Genomic DNA, 15,469 nt, shown 5'->3' with positions numbered 1-15,469 from the left:
GTGAGAGTGCACAAGGTCTACAGTCACAACAATAGGGAAGATTGAGAGGGGGAGTACATATCGTGGCATGTTTCAACTACCTAATTTGGCACCGTCCTCTTCATCCTCTCTATTTCACCAGAGCATAAATGGCTAAAGTGACAATGTAAATATTCATTTTTAACACCAAGCATGCAGACAGCCATCATCGCAAAGCTCTCCCACTCGTTTCTCACCTGCAGCCCTGAGGAGCACACGTACACACGCCGTGGCACCGAGCGCCGCAGCTTCGTGGAGCGCGTTCCAGCCACGGTTGTCTCTGCTGTCCACGCTGAGGCCCCTCTGGGTCAGAGAACGCACCAGCCCCCGGTCGCAGAACCTAGGATGGTAGGGGAAGGTAGGGCAATACCGCTACCTGATTGGTTGGCGAAGCACTCGTGAAGAGCCCCCTCATCGTGAAGAGCCCCCTCACTCGCCAGCCAATGAGGGGGCTTCGCCAACCAATCAGGTAGCGGTATTGCCCTACCTTCCCTGCTTCGCCAACCAATCAGGTAGCGCCGGCAGGCCCGGATTAACCCCCTAGGGTGCCCTTGGGTGACCAGACATGATGTGTGCCCCCCCCCCCCCAACACACACACCCTCCTACTTTGCAAGTGAAAGTGTGATATTTACTATGGTTACAAAACCCATAGATTTACAAGAGCATATAACTACAGTACAGGCTCATCACAGTTGGGCCTAATGCCGTAGTATAGCCTTTACACTGCTCAAATCTGAATGCAACTCACATCACAATGCAACACGACTTTCTATATATAGGCTAATTATTTCCATCATAAATGGCCTGAGACTACATGCTAAACCATAACAAAGGGGGAAAATGCACATACTGTATACTACAATAAAACAAGCTCAATACCAACCAAGTCCAATAACGACTGTTGCAGGCATATAAGAATAAGAACATATTGTCTGTCAGCATTAATGAAGCGTACTACAGGTATTATGGAAATAAACAGCGCCTCTCTCTTTGCCGCTCTGCTCACCTTCGTGATGCTGTATCAGACGTAGGCTATAGCCCTGTGATGCTGTATCAGACGTAGGCTATAGCCCTGTGATGCTGTATCAGACGTAGGCTATAGCCCTGTGATGCTGTATCAGACGTAGGCTATAGCCCTGTGCATCACACAGCCTGCCCAAATCAGCCACAGCCTCATATTAGCCCCAAATAATCATAAATAAGCCTTACCTTTAGCAGAACTTATTTTTTCTTGATTTTACGCAGGCAAAGTCGTTTACTAAATCCTCAAAGTCCATCTCTTTGACCAACTCGGATTCAATTGCCAGCAGGGAATCTTATTATTATCAGGCCTCTCTTATTGCACTATAGTTCTCTCTCAACGCTTTGGTAGAGTCAGTCCTACAACTCCATCTAGTACTGGACAGTGGTTTTAGAGTCCTGCTGATGTTCACATCCTTCTTTTTAAATATCCGGCTCCATCGGTGAGGGGATGCTGCACAAAACGCATACAATGACTGAAGTAGGTCAAAGAAATCACTCGCATCCTTACAGCTATTAATGCTGTTTACACCGACACCATGAAGGGAATGTCCAGTACAAAGCACGTAATGAATCAGGGGGTTTGCTTTTTTAAGATGCGCCTGGAGGCCGTTATATTTACCCGACATGTCTAACCCCAGGTCATGACATGAATAGGGATGGGACGATTATCGTGTTTATCGTTAATCGCGATAAAAACACCCGCGATAACTTTATCGTGGAGAATTTTAATTAGTTGAATAATCGTCATAATCGTTTTTTTTTTTTTTATTATTATTATTTTTAAATGACTGGACTTTTTAAATAGGCACTACATTTTATAAACACTGCTTTGTCTGACTGGTGGTCCCCAGCTGATGACCCAGTTCGGCCCACATAGGTGTTCAGTGAGGTGTCACAGCACACCTGTTCTAAAGGCACTGTTGGAGGTGCGTCAGGCAGCAATGCCCAGCAGGAGTACCATCACCTGTATCATGATTTGATCTGTCTGTTTTTATTGTATGTATTAATGTATGTGACCTATGTGTGTTTTTTTTGTTGTTGTTAATATTTTTATTGAGTTTCACAGAGACATGTACACAACAGGACATAACAACAACAACTAGTATCCGTGGGGGAGGTTATTGTCCCATTAATAGTAGAAAACTAGTTTTGCACTTTGTTATGCAGTACATTGTCCATAAACAATAACAGAAAATGTTCTTTCTCTTTTTCTTTTTTTTTTACAAACAAAAAACAAAGACAAACAAAACAAAACAAAAACAAAAAAACAGGGGGGGAGGAGGCCATGTCACATATCAGAAATAAACAGAAAAGAAAATGACAACAAATGCCATAATATATGGGGGGATCACCCCCATCGGAGACAGCATCCATGTCTTACAGTCCTAAACACAGCGGCAGCACAACACCAGCACAGTAAATAATATTGTGACCCATACATTGTAGATCTGTTACACATTAGTCTTGTGTACTTTCTTGAGTGTAATCCACCAAACCTTTCATTACAATGGCAGCCAGTCTGGTACCAATATAATCTAAGAACGGAGACCAAATCTTATAGAATGTCTTTATCTTACACTTATGTCAGATATTCCATAGGAATCATATCAAAAATTACCTTGTGCCATCCAGCTATTGTAGGCGGTTTGCAGTCTATCCATTTCAGCAATATATTTTTCCTTGCACAAAAAGTGAGGATACACAGAAGTCTTTTGGAATGCATACTTTTAATTTGTTTGTCTGGCAACCCAAACAATAGACACATGGGGTCCTTATCCAATGTAACATCTAGAATTAGATGAATTTTATCCACTATACCTTTCCAGTAATCATCTATATATCTACAAGTCCAAACATAATGAACAAAGCTCCCAACCTCGGTAATACACTTTGTACACATTTCCGATTTGTTATGATCCATTTTATGTCTAAGTTGGGGAGTAATCTGCAAACGGTGTAGTAGTCTAAATTGCGTTTCCTTCGTCCTATTACAGATTGAGATGTCGTTTGCCGATTGCCATATTAGTGACCAAGTTGCTGCATCAGTATTAATGTTCAGGTCATTATTCCAGTCTTTGGGCGTAAATGCAGGTTTGCCTTTATCATATTTCGAAAGTGCTCTATACCCAAGCCCCAGAATGCCTCTCGTCTTTCCAGCAGAGACTATCTCCTCCAGCGGAGAGGGTTGGTGACAGAGGCCAGTGTCTTTTTGGCTATTTAAAAAACTTCGTATCTGAAGGTATCTGAAAAACTCATTTCGTGGTAGGTCATATTTCTTACATAATTGGTCAAATGAAAGTAGTATTTCCGTATCATATAAATGTCCGATAGTAACCATCCCTTTGCTGTCCCACCGCTTGAAACCCCTATCCGTGGCACCAGGGGAGAAGTCTATGTTGCCCCAAACTGGCGAGAGGGAGGATGTAATAATCGTATGTTATAAATAAATAGTAATATAATTGAGATTTCTCACATGAGCCGCGCGCGAATATCCTCACAGAAATTTGTCTCGCGCGATTGTTCAGCCTGCATGGGTAACGTGACTGTCAAGTCAGCCTTGTCAGTCAGTCACTAACGTATGCTAGCCTTCTCACCATGGCTGCATCGGCCCCGTGTCCATTGCCTCACCTTTCCAGGGTTGCACGCAGGCTTCTATGCATACCTGCAACTAGTGTTCCTTCAGAGAGAGTGTTTAGTGCCAGTGGGCACATACTCACACCTCTCCGAGCACAGCTAAAGGCAGAAAAAGTGAACATTTTGTTGACATTTTTGCACTTTAACCTATCTTGAAGCTTTCAAGTCTCTAAGCCACAAGGCTAGCACTCAGTTTGATGACAGAAAAGTGTCAGTGTTCAAGTTTTGTTTGACAGTATTTTTTTCCTTTATTTAATGCAGTGATACCTTATAATTTATCATTACCTTATTTAAGATTTTATTAAAGATTTTTATTTTTGTCAAGATGTTTTTAAAATGATGTTAATGTTATTAACATGATTCAATAAAAATACAACAAAATCTAAGTTAAAGTGATTACAGTGTGTTTTATTGGCATTCTAAAAAAAAGTTTTTTTTTTTTTTTTCAATTCTCGCGATAATATCGTGGATCGCGATTATTTTGCCCACGATAATCGTGACATGACATTTTCTAATCGTCCCACCCCTAGACATGAACCATTCTTACTCCACATTCAGGTCATGACATGAACCATTCTTACTCCACATTCAGGTCATGACATGAACCATTCTTACTCCACATTCAGGTCATGACATGAACCATTCTTACTCCACATTCAGGTCATGACATGAACCATTCTTACTCCACATTCAGGTCATGACATGAACCATTCTTACTACACATTCAGGTCATGACATGAACCATTCTTACTCCACATTCAGCAAGACTTGCTCCAGTGTGGCTGTGAATGGGCTCGCTCGCTCTGCTACACACACACTGTTAACTTCGGTGCTAATTTTAGGCCTAGGTGAAATAAATAAAAAAGTCAAATTTTTAAGTGTGGCCGTATGTCTGGAGTCTTTGCCTTGCTTAGTTTTTCGCTTGGCAGAGCCACTCAGTTGTCGCCTGGACATTTGGATTTCTTCGTTGATAGTTTGGCGGCACTGCGTCATCGCGCACTTGTCTGTGACTGGGGGGGGGGCACTTACACCGAAATCGCAATTATTTATCTTTTTATACATGATAGGTACAAAACTAACGGTTATATTTAGGCTATGTGGATGACTTCCAGTAAATATAGCCTATATTTTAAAAATGTGCGCAAAATATTTTAAAGGTCTCTTCATTGTCCGAATAATTTGGTGCCCCCCCATTGGCTGGTGCCCCAGGGCGTTCACCCGATGCAATATACGGATAGTCCGGGCTTGATAATTATCTCCTCCTCAGTCAAGTGGTAAGCTATGGCTGTGCTCTCAGTGACGGGGGAGGCTGGTGGAGGTAGGAACCAGAGGACAGGCTCATTGTAACACATGTATTACAATGAACCCGTCGACCTCCAGCAGCCTCCCCTGCACAGTCAGGAAGAAGGGAAAAACCTTGGAAATAATCCTATGAAAAAACCCCTCAGTGGAAACAGAGCCTGAATTAACCTCATCTGTCCTGTAATCAGCCAAGAGATCAGATAAGACTGTCAGAGGACAATCATCTGGCACTGACCATCTTCCTGAGATACAGCTCTGAAAGCTGAGGGTCAGGGGTCGCTAGGATGTAGCCGTGCATTATTGGAAGTGAAGTGAGGCAGTGTAACGAGGGTGTGTCACACAGTTACACGACTACACACAACTACCACAGTTGAGCCGATAGCAGGGGAGGCTGGTGGAGGTAGAAATGGGAGGACAGGCTCATTGTAATGCAGGGAATGGAACAGGGAATAGTATCAAGCACACATGTTTGCGTTCCATTATAATGAGCCCATCCTCCTGTTTGTATCTCCACCAGTCTCCCCTGGTATATAGCAAAAATTAAAATACATATCTCTTAGTAGTGGGAGATGAAGGTAACTAAGGGTTCTGATAGATAGATAGATAGATAGATAGATAGATAGCAGTGGCGGCTGGCCGATAGAGGGCGCTGGGGCGCTGCCCCCACCTTCACTTCCTAGTTCCCCACCTTCACTTCCTAGTTGCGATTTGTAAAAAATAAAAAATAAATAAACATTGTTTATTCACAAAATGCGGCTGATATTCTGTCGGCGCCTATCAGCATTCATTAAAAATCCTCCAATACAATAAACATTTTATCTGTGTGTGTGTAAAATTCACTGTTAAAATACATAGGGGGAGGCGTCGAATACTTTTCGCTTACACGTGAGCTGTAGCAGCGCTCCAATTGGCTGTCTCCTATTTCTAGGCCGGGGCGCAAAAATGTGCGTCCTGAATATCCGGTTGTTAAGTCTGACGTCAAACGTGACGTTTTGCAATTTCCGGCTTTTACAAAAAAAGAAAACAATGTGGTGGTCTGTAAACTGTGCAGAAATGAAATGGCCTATCACAGGAGTACATCTGCAATGAACGAGCACCTCAAGCGAAAGCATCCTGGAGCTCTTTGTGAAGACAGATACCACCGTAAGTCAGCGTTGTATTTCTGTTCACTTTTCCGGCCGTGTATGAGTGAAAAATGGATAGCTACTAGCTAATGTTACACAAGCAATGTAGCTCACCACAGTTTGTATGTCTTGTCTTCTGGTGTTAGTAACGTTAGCTATGTAGCTGGCTAGCTACGGTAGCCTATTGTCATTGTGGTGCTCGCACCTACTGTACGTTATCTAGCTCGTAGCTCGCATGCTACGTTAGCATCAATTTAGCTAATCATAACATAGCAGCGAGAGTATTAAGGCTGATCTGTGCATGATATTGCTGCATTCTGACATATTTCATGTCGCATCTCCCCCCTTTGATGGTATATGACGCTATAGTCAGTCGCAATGGTCCAAAATTCAAGTGCTTTGTAACACAGACGGGTGAATTTCATGAATGAAAGTGAAAGTTCTGTCACAAAACGCCGTTACGTATCTTCACACATGTTTAAGTGGGTATTGCGTGGGTAAAGTGAAATTACGTCTTTGTTTTGAGCGCCAGTGCGCGTTTTATGCGCGTGCACGCGGAAAAAAATCGTGCACGCTGCGCGCGCCAAAGAGGACCCCCCCGCCACTGATGTGAAAAATCCTGGAGGAAACACTGCTGTGCCCCACCAAAAATGTTTAGCACCAGCCGCCACTGATAGATAGATAGATAGATAGATAGATAGATCGATCGATACTTTATTGATCCCTGAGAGAAATTCACGAGTTACAGAAGCTCTGACCACAAAAACAACAACAACAAAATAAAGTGACAATTGAATAATAATCCAAATAAAATATATAAAAATACAAAATAAAGATAGACCAATAGACACGTGGGACCTTATCTACAGTAGAGAACTTGTTTACCTTCATCAGTTGGTTCTTGTTGTAGTTGTGGAAGTCGTACTTCCTCTGGCAGTCTTCCTTCAGCAGCAGGTTGTACAGAGCGATCCACACCTGGCCGTCCAGCTTCGTCATCTTCACACGGTCCTCCGGTGGAATCTTCTGCCATTTGCCACCTGCCATGTACTTCTCCACCTCGCCTGTAGGGGGAGACAGAGTACGGCTATAATGATATGTAGGGTAAGGGCCATGCAAGCTTAATTCATTGTTTAATGGAAATGAAAAAACGGTATCAACGTGTATCAGTTGTTTCTGTAGTGGCTATAAAGATCATGTTTATCAACTTCATGTTATCAAACCAAAAATTGTCTTTTGATCTATTTTCCAGATTGATGTTCAGTGACGTGTGTGTGTGTGTGTGTGTGTGTGTGTGCGTGTGTCTGAGCGTGTGCATCCACTTAGACTATCCACAGATTTAAGTACGTTAACATTAGGGCTGGGTATCGCCACTGATTTCCCAAAACGATTCGATTCCGATTCACAGCTCGATTCACAGCCCGATTCGATTCGATTCACGATTCGATTCGATTCGATTCCGATTCGATCTAGTTACAATATACATTTTTTGCTTGAATATGAAAGAGATTCTCTGAACTAATGCTATAAATGGTTCAAGGAACCCTATAACATGTAGCATTGTTAAACATATCAATTAATTGACTCCAAAGCAGTTACATGAATGTACTTTTTATTTACATATGACTTTGCTTTTGTCCAGCTCATCTCTATCGTCACATTTTTAAAATCCAAAATGCACCCAGACATCTGACTTTAAGCCTGGTGGTGACTTGAGTGTCCCTGCCATCGCCATGTTTTTAGATTTTAGTGTTGAGACCTCACGTTGCGTGAGATATGATAAATTATTGTAGCGCGAGATCTGGCCACGAGATCTCGTTGCGGGTTGAAGCTGCAAGCAAAAAAAAAAAAAAAAATCGATCTCGGGATTTATGAATCGATAATCGCTCATTTTAATGAAGATCGATTCAGAATCGGGAAATCGATTTTTTGAACCCAGCCCTAGTTAACATGTGACCATGTGCATGCATTTGTGTGTGTGTGACAAACCTGCAGTGTAGCGACTCCAGGGGCAGTTCTCTACCAGCTGCACCAGGACACAGGGCAGGTTATGAGTGCACAGCATCCTACTGATCACACTGATACTGTAAAACAACAAGGGCAACCATTTTCATCAGCAACATTACTATTATCACAAGAATCTATATATCTAAAGATTATTATTATTATTTTTTTCAATGTAACCTTTATTTTGGCAGGGAGTCCCACTGAGATCAAGGTCTCTTTTACAAGGGAGCATACATACAATTTAAACAAGAAAAAGGACCACTTTGTTCAATGAATGTGCTGTCAAGCTGTGGGTGAAATCTGGTGAGACCATTAAGTCTGTTCACCAGATCAGTATCACCAATCACTTTTGTTTGTTAATATTTGTATTAATACTCCCAAAAAGATAGTTTTGATTAATCTACTGAACATCTACATGAACTACATAGTTGAGTTTTCTACAACAGCATGTTTGGATACTGGATTCTGATTGGCTAGCAACAGTGGTATATATCCCAACAACCTTCAGTTCAGACTGCATTTCCAGTATCAATGCGCCTCCCAATCTGATTAAGTACACCTGTGCTGACCTACAATGCAATCGTTGATCTTAGTGCTTCAAGTCCCACGATGTAACACATTATCTAAGTCACATTCTCGAAGTCACATTATCTAAGTCACATTATCTAAGTCCCTAACGGACCCGTCCCAGTGAATCCCATACCTGTCAGTATGGTCTGTGATGTAGCGCAGGACAGACAGAGCCTTGAGGGAGATGTCAAACTCCAGTGTAGTATTCTGCCCCTGCAACTCCTGCATCAGACACACACAGCACAGTAGAGCTCTTATAACCAAAGCACCTCCTCTATCCTGGGTTAAACAACGCTCTACTTGCCTGGAATCCAGACGGCAGATTTTTCAGTGTTGTGTTCATGTTTTTATGTTGCGTTTCCCTCAGATGTTTTCTTAAGCAGGGTACATTTACATTTGACATTCTTACCATTTAGCAGACGCTTTTATCCAAAAGTGACTTATAGTTAGATAGATTACAGGGACAGTCTCCCTGGTGTAACTTAGGGCTAAGTGCCTTACTCAAGGGCACACTAGTGGTGGTGTTCCCAGGTTGGGATTTGAAATCAAGACCTTCTGATTACCAGTCCAACGTGGAGGGGGTGGGGTTAGGGTTAATAGTAGGAGAAACGCTGGTGTTGTGTACTATTTAAATATTTTCACGTGATTATTGTTATATCTGTATAATAATAATATATGATTATATCACGTGTGATTTGCTCCTCTGGGATGAATACAGTTCTGTTCAACTGAATTGAAGTCAACACTGCTACACTCTTCACCTGTATGGAGGAGAGGTCTGCACTCGGTGTTCCATTAAGTCTGTCCTGCTTGGGGGTGTCGTCCTTGGAGGCTCGGCCAACCAGCAGGGTTAGTTTGCGGTGACAGTAATCAACCAGGTCCAGGACCGAGTCACCAGCTGCCTCACAGGAATCCTGTAACCATGGCAGCACACACAAACTGTATTCAGAGCATCCTATGATACACACGTGTGTTTGATACCATTCCTCATTCCGTCCCATGCATTAGAATGAGCCCATCCTCCAATTTCTACCTCCACCGGCCAACCCTGCACCTCACTGATGGTTCGATTGTAATTTACACAGTTAAAGTACACATATAAAATATACATAGAGCTTCACAATGATCCTGAGATGTTTAAAAAAAAACAAGCAAACTGCAAACATTGCTAGTGTTGTGCTGAGGCGTATGTAAACTACTGCTCACCTTATGATACATAACTGTTTCCAGAAGGTTTATGATTGAAACCTCGTGGCGAATCTGAATGTCAGACAATAGAGCAGAAGAAACAATGGAATGAACTGTCAGTATAACAACGACATCAGCATGTGAATACAGAATGTCAGTGGAGGTAGGAGGTGGTGCATTCCTTGCATTACACTGAGCCCCGTCCTCCGATTTCTACCTCCACCAGCCTCCACTGTAATATGATCACAGCGGAGGTCAGACACGGTTTCTCCTCTCACCACCATATACAGAGGAAACGTGCTCTTCGGATCGAAGTCCCGAAGCTGACAAAGAATAGGAAACACTTTTTGTTTCCAAACCTCCACCAGAATCATCTCATGGACCAAGGTGGGGATCTGAGGAAGAGGGAAAAGGAGAATGAATGTTGTCAATGGAACCAGCCAGGGCAATGAGTGGTCTTATAATTGATCCTTCCTTCCTTTCTAGACTGAATGAAATCACTGATCTGATATGACTCGATGGGTGAAGGCAATGCATGCTGTGCAAAGCGTGTTTAAACCAAACCCAATCCAAGCTAATTGAGTATGTTACTTCAAGGGGGAGGAAGGAAGGACGCATCGTTAGAGTATTCGAACGGGCCCCATCATTGGAAGCACACTACTAGTGTTATTATCATTATTATACTTGAATTATTCCAATTGGAACAAGATCGCCTGACTGTCTTAAGACATTGATATTCAGTGTCAGACACCTCAGACACCTCAAGATGTTCTGTGTCTTCAAGACACAGAAAATATGGCTCTTATGCTCCATGTCTTAAGTGAGTGCATGTGTGCATGTCTTCAGGTAAGGTCTTAAGACATCTTGACAGACAAAGGGCTTAAGCCTAATCCTGGACTAAAAAGCATCTTCAATGGAGATTTTACATTGAAAGTGTGATTTAGTCCAGGACTAGGCTTAAGCCTTGTCTGTGAAACCGGCCCAAAATGTCTTATTTTGGTTAATTAAGCTCACCTTCCCGTGCGACACCAGGAGCTCCTTGATGAACTCGTCCTGCGTGAATGAAGCGACTATCGCCTGCATGTAGAGTTTTTCTATATACTCGTGTTGTCTGAACCACCTGGCGATCAAGAAACACAACGGAATTAGCTACAAACAGAACATCATATTGCTGACAAATCGTGAGGTTCTATCTCCATTTTTGTAAAAAATTGATTTTTTTCACATAATCTGATCCATTAGGTGTTTATTAATGCCTGTGTGGTGTTATTTTTAAAATGTTGACATTTTTTAGTTAGTAATTAATAAAATACAAAGGTACCATCTCACTAAACATAATGGAACGTAAAAACTTTGACGCTCAATATCTCTGAACTGCCCTAAACGGAGATAGAACCTTATCATTCTAAACGGAGATAGAACCTTCTCATTCTAAACTGAGATATAACCTTCTCATTCTAAACTGAGATATAACCTTATCATTCTAAACGGAGATAGAACCGTATCATTCTAAACGGAGATAGAACCTTCTCATTCTAAACTGAGATATAACCTTCTCATTCTAAACGGAGATAGAACCTTATCATTCTAAACTGAGATATAACCTTATCATTCTAAACGGAGATAGAACCTTATCATTCTAAACTGAGATATAACCTTCTCATTCTAAACGGAGATGCTGAGCAGCTTCACACCTGGGAGAGCCCATCTCCTTCAGAGAGAACGTTTGCAGACTTCGGACGAATCCTTCTGCCTCTCCAGGCGAAAGTAACAAAGTAACTGACTCCATATCTCAGACTTGTTAAATAACAAAGCGATGTAAAACAACGTGTGACGTTTAGAAATAAAAGGAGCGAGTTACGATAACTGCCAAGGAAGGTGTTCACTTCTTCATCAGAGCAACACATCCGGGTACTTTGCTCTCCCGTAATGTCCACGCCCCTTTTTGGGTGATAGAAGTGTAGTTTGACTGGCGGTCAATGGAAATTTCTGGTCTTCCCTACTTTAATCCGATAAAATAAGAAAACCGTAGTGCTTTTTAGATATTAGGAGCCCAAATCCGATGGCCAGTTAGGCAAACTATTATATAGTGTCATTGCCGATCAATGATCGACGTCGTTATATAGAGAAAATTAATGAAATAGGGGTTGATTCATCAGAGTAGTCATACGTCATCTCCCTGTCATCAGGGATTTGTAGTTCTTCAGTTGATACTGCATAGCGCCTAAATAGGTTAAAAGGGGTACCAGAGTGCAGACCAATCCCCCCCAAGCTCCCCATGTCCTTAAGTGATTACTTAAATGCTGCGTTTACATTCCCATATCAGAGCCCAGAAAGAGCTTAGCTATTAAACGGCAAATCAAATGAAGAACTACAAATCCCTGAAGCACCCTATGATACAATATAGAATTCATAGTGGATTCTATGATGGTGAGCAATGACTTCTCCAACAGCATGTTTGGATACTGGATTCTGATTGGCTAGCAACAGTGGTAAATACCCCCAACTCCCTTCAGTTCAGCTCCGACCGCATTTCCAGTATCAATGCGCCTCCCAATCAATCTGATTAAGAACACCTGTGCTGACTCCGCCCACTGTTTAGCCAATAGCAGTCTACCAATCTGGAGTGTCGTTCCAAGGCACCAATCACGAACAAGTTGGCTCAAAGGCCAGTGAATTGTGGCCAAGCCTACAATGCAATCGTTAATGTTGTTTATGGGACTATATTCTGTGGCGGAAGGATATATATATATATACACGGGTGTCAAACGAAAGAAGTGAGAAAACGTGCTGGTATAGAGATGGTAAGTAAGCACGCAGATCAGAAAGAGAAGATGGAAGTACATCGGCCACGTGTTGAGGAAAAGCCCGGATGACCATCAACGCATATAATATAATATATAATAGCCCTCAGATGGACCCTGAATGATGGACGGAGAACAAGGGGGGGACGCCCCAAAGAAACCTGGAGGAGAACCGTCGAGAGGGAGCGGGACATGCTGGGCCTAAGATCCTGGGGGGTATTCCATCAACGTCGCTAAAGGAAAATCTAGGCTTATTTTGACAAGTCTCGCGAGATATCAAGATATGCCTGGATCTTTTTAAGAGTCTCGCGAGAATAGGCCTAGATTTTCCTTTAGCGACGTTGATGGAACACCCCCCCTGGCAGGCGGCGGCCGCTGTGGCGAGGGACAGAGACCGGTGGCGTAAACTCGTTGGAGGCCCTACTCTTCACACCCGAAGAAAAAGGACCTAAGTCAAGTAAGTCATTAAGAAATGATTAATGATTGTAAATAAATGAATTTAATGTTACAACTTACAACTGTGTATTTTTTTATAATGTTACATCTGTGTATTTTTTATATTATGTGGTAGCTTTTGTAGAAAAGCAATTAACCATTCGAGGGCGGGGGGTTGTGGAGACATTTACCACTGGTCACTGGCGGACTCAGAGGGGGGGCAGGGCAGTGGATTGATATGGATCAATTTATACCTCTTATTAGATTATACATATTCTGGTTGTTATGTTTGCCTTTCGGTGGACAGCAAAAGAGGGAGAGAGGAGGATAGAGAGGGAGAGGAGGAGGAGAGAGAGCAGGATGGAGTCAGCACACCAAAGAGACAGCAAGAACCAGGTGAGAAAGTGGACAGGTAGTCAAGACCACAAGTAGCCTTGAGTACCGATGGTTCTGGTGCAGCACCCTCAGCACCCCCCTTCATTACTTGTAATAGGATGTAATAAACGTTTGACACACATGGCAATAAAAAAACATGAATCTTGAATTAGCAAAACATTTTTGCTATTTAAACATGTCAGCATGTCATCACTGACAGATGACAGGTAGATAATGAAAGGTAGTAAAAAAAAAACTGGAAAATGATGTTGCCAGACTTGCAGACTTTTTAACCAGACCCTGTCACATATGTTTGTGTGTGATTGTCAGTGCAAAGAGGGAGAGAGGAGGATGGAGATGACACACAGAGAGAGAGAGAGAGAGAGAGAGAGAGAGAGAGAGAGAGAGAGAGAGAGAGAGAGAGAGAGAGAGAGAGAGAGAGAGAGAGAGAGAGAGAGAGCAGGAAGAACCAGGTGAGAAAGTGGACAGATAGTGAAGTCAAGATTGTTAGTGTCAAAACAGTAAAACAATTAATAAAAAATAAGTGATGGCATTGGCTTTGTGGCTCAACAATAAAGTCTATAAATTATCATATTTGTTCTAGTCACATAATTGATATTATGATATTACAGAGATAACTTGTTCTGTTACTAATCTGTTACACTAATTGTGGGGGGGGGGGGGAGAAATTAACATTTCACAACGGGGGGGGTGGAGGTGGAGGATCCATGCCACCCTCCCAAGGCAGCAAACCTAGGGGAAACTCTGATGACTATATGATAATATGTCATTATTCTCTTAGGTCATCCTTCTTCCTCTGTGTCCCACCATCGTCTGAGAGACACTCATGTATCGTCTCCTGGCTTCAGAGACAGATCACCCCTGAGAGTGATCCCCTGGACAACCAGAGGGAATGAAGTAGGGAGGGAGTTTGTGTTCTACGCTCCTCCTCCACTGATCGTATTATCGGACGACGATGATGATGATGATGATGATGATGATGATGATGTGGTGCCAGAACACATACTAGTATTGGACAGTGACGATGAAGAGGAGCAGAGCCAGGGGAGCAATTCCTCATGTCCAATTGTGGTGCTGGACAGTGACAGTCAAGTCAAGAGTCAAGAGTCACTTTATTGTCCCATCACTGGGAAATTTGTATTGGGCTTACACCCCACAGCAGCCAACAAAGAGCAACAGACAATACAGGATATTAGCACACAAACAGAAGGCGGACCTGATTAAAACAAGAGTGGGAATAAAATGATAAGCAAGATAAGTTACATTCATCTGGTGCAGTTTAAAAGTTTAACAGAAACGGGAATAAAAGAATTTTTAAATCTATTTAATCTAGCGCGGGGGACTCTGCACCTCCTCCCAGAGGGCAGCAGTTCATACTCTGCATGTAGGACATGGGAGGGATTCATGAGAATTCTACTAGCCTGTCTGAGAGTAGCCTGTTCAAAAATAGACTGCAGGGATGAGTGGTCTTTCACCCCTATGATCTTCACAGTGACACTGTGGTGCTTGACAGTGACAGTGACAATGACTTTGTTCACTATATTGATGACTTTGAGGAGGAGGAGGAGGAGAATGAGGAAGACAATGACTTTGTTCACTATATTGATGACTTTTGGGGCTTTTCCACTAGAGGGCTGACCCGGGTCCCTGGGTCGGCGCACGGAGACGGAGGCCCCCCTGGTGGGGCTACCGCAGCAGCAGCAGCAGAAGCCTCCGGGTCTGGGCGGGTCACTCTCCTCCAGCCACAGCCAGTACACCATCCTCCTGGAGGAACCCCCACCACCACCCCACTCCTCCTCCTTCTCTTCCACCCGGCCAGGCTGCTCCACACCGCCTCCTCCTCCTCCTCCTCCCCTCCACCCCCACCTCCCCCATCGCCCCAGGGAAAAGCACCACCACCCCCACCACCACCACCACCACTGCCAGGGCAGGCCTAAGCTCCGTTCCCTCAGTGTGCAGTATGGGCTGGG

Source organism: Nansenia antarctica (genome assembly GCF_963989245.1).
Source record: "Nansenia antarctica genome assembly, chromosome: 15".
NCBI classification, from domain to species: Eukaryota; Metazoa; Chordata; class Actinopteri; order Argentiniformes; family Microstomatidae; genus Nansenia; species Nansenia antarctica.
The sequence above is the reverse complement of the archived record's forward strand: the minus strand, read 5'-3'. Positions refer to the sequence as shown.